The following is a 2,574-nucleotide window of genomic DNA, read 5'->3' as shown; positions in this document are numbered from 1 at the left end:
TGCTGCAGGACAGCAACAGGTGTACGGCGCCTACTGCAGCTCCGGATGTCCACCGAGATGGGGAGCGGCGGCCTTGTTGGTGGGGGCGGGAATGGTGCCTGGTTGACAGGGGGGCCGAAGAGCCTGTGGAATGTGCCACACAGGAGCCCCATGCGGGAGTCCGGTGCTCGGCGGAGCCGAGACAGGAGGGCCCTTCCGTCTGGAGCATGATATAGGCGGTTGACATGGCGCAGACCCGTCTGGAGGAGCAGGAGGGACAGCGGCCAGGACCCTGCCTCCGCGTGAGTGGCAGCGATGGCGGAGATGCGCGGGAGGCCCAGGCATTGCCGTAGGACGGAGCGGGGTCCAAGCTCTAGAGTCCGAAGGCGGGCGGGTGGCAGGGTCACCAGCGGGAGGGCATATGTCACTAGAGACGTGGCCGCTGCGTGGTAGAGGCGGAGAGCCTAGGAAGGAGAGCAGCCCTTGTCCCTGGCCTGGAGGCGCTGGACCGCCTGGCCGATTCGTCGTAGATGAGGCAGGAGGGCCCTCACCGCAGGAAGCCAGGTGAGACGTCGGTCGATCAGCAGGCCGAGGTACTTCACCTGGTCCCGCCACGTGAGCCCATCCGCACCGAGCCCGCAGGGTGGTGATGTGCGCCCGACGCCCTCTGGGGTGGTACAGCAGGGCCTCCGTCTTTGCCGGTGACACTGTGAGGCCGATGGACGATAGGTAGGCCTGTGCAGCATCCAGGGCCGTCTGGAGAGATGTACACATAGAACGGATCCTCCTGGGTGTGCCCCTCACCCACAGGGCCACGTCGTCTGCATACACAGAGCACCTCACCCGGTGGGAGGACCTGGATTTGAGGGAGGCTGGTAGTCCTGCCAAGGCCAGGTTGAATAGGAATGGGCTCAGCACTGAGCTCTGTTGTACTCCTGCTGCGACGGGCCGTGGGGAGCTTAGTTGTGCGCCAACTCGAACCCGGAAGGTGCGGCCCTGGAGGAGGGCTTGGATAAACTCCAGCAGAGGGCCAGTGACTTCCAGGCGGCTCAGGGCCTCATTGATCACACTGTGTGGGAGCGTGTCAAAGGCAGCCTTGACATCCAGCAGGACCAGCATGACGGCGTCCCCATCGTGCCGGGCATCCTCCAGGGTGGAAACCAGGTCGGCAATTGAGTCCGCAGTGCACCTGCCCCGTCTGAAGCCCGTTAGCTGTTCTGGCAGGAAGTTGGTGACCCGGGCAATCCAGGTGAGGCGGGACAGGGCGATGGCCTCCATGGTCTTGCAGGCTGTGGAGGTCAGGGAGACTGGCCTGTAGGAGCACGGCAGGCGGCTCGATTTCCGTGGCTTGAGGATTGGCACGACCACGGCCGTCAGCCAGTCTCGGGAGAGTGGCCGAGCCCCAGATGGCGTTGAAGGCCTCGAGGAGACGTGTCCTCTCTGGGGTTTCAAGGTTACGGAGCATTTGATGACTGATGCCGTCTGCCCTCTGGGCCGTCCACTTTCGTGGGCGGTCCAGGACTGCCTGCAGCTCATGCGCCGTGATTGCGGCATAGCACTGTGCCACGACATGACATGGGCCAGTACACCAGATGGGGCTGCCGGGGTTCTGGGGGTGGGCAGGGCTGGAGGGCCTGGAGGGGGGCTGGAGACCGGTCCGCCAGGAGGATTGAACTGATCAGCCATCAGCTCAGCCAGGTCCTCGATGCTGATGGTCCTTGCGATGGCAATGGCCAGGATGGGACGCATGGGGATCTCTGGATGGACCAGAGCCTTCCGAAGGCGCCAGGCTTTGCCTGAGTGGATGCTTCTCTGTATGCTGGAGCATACCCCGGTCCGGCTCTGGCGGCGCCGGCGTCTGGCGTGTCGACGGCAGGCAGCGTCGATGCGCCGGTAGGCCGTCCAGTCCGCAGGCAGGGAGGTGTTCAAGGCAATGCGGTCCTGGCGCCTGCGGTTTGCCCTGATGTTCAGGAGGCGGAGGTCTGGGACAGGGGAACTGGCCGGGACCCTGACCAAAGTGGTAGCCTCGCGGGCGCAGGTAGCTACGTGGTCCAGGAAGCTCTGGCCCGGAGGGATCTCCTTGCTGCGGGCGCGGAACTCTGGCCAGGAGATCACCGCGTACGTCCGATCCTCCTGGGGCCGCCTGGATGTTGGGGTCAGGAACAGGGGGAAGTGGTCAGAACCCCAGGTGTCAGCTGGCTTCCGGTACTCGTACCGGATCCCTGGCGTTGTGAATGCCAGGTCCAGGGTTGATGAGTGCCGGAGGGTGACGAAGGTGGGGGATGGGGCTTCAGAAGAACAAGGCCCGCCCTCAGCGTGGCCTCCATCAGAATACGGCCCGCGTGGCTGGTGGTGCGGCAGCCCCACTCCCAGCTGTGGGCGTTGAAATCCCCACACACCAATTCTCTGGGGCCGATACGAGAAAGCACTGGGGTCAGCATGGGTGTGGCCCAGTTCACCCCTGGAGGGATGTAGATGGACGCCACCGTGGTGACTGTGGCACCCATCCGCACGTTTACTGCACAGGCCTCCGGGGGGCCCGAGACGGCACGGACAGGTCCATGACCACGTGCGGCAGGCCGGCCCGAACATAAA

Source organism: Amblyomma americanum, chromosome 1 (assembly GCF_052857255.1).
Source record: "Amblyomma americanum isolate KBUSLIRL-KWMA chromosome 1, ASM5285725v1, whole genome shotgun sequence".
Lineage (NCBI taxonomy): Eukaryota > Metazoa > Arthropoda > Arachnida > Ixodida > Ixodidae > Amblyomma > Amblyomma americanum.
This window is presented reverse-complemented; position numbering follows the sequence as displayed.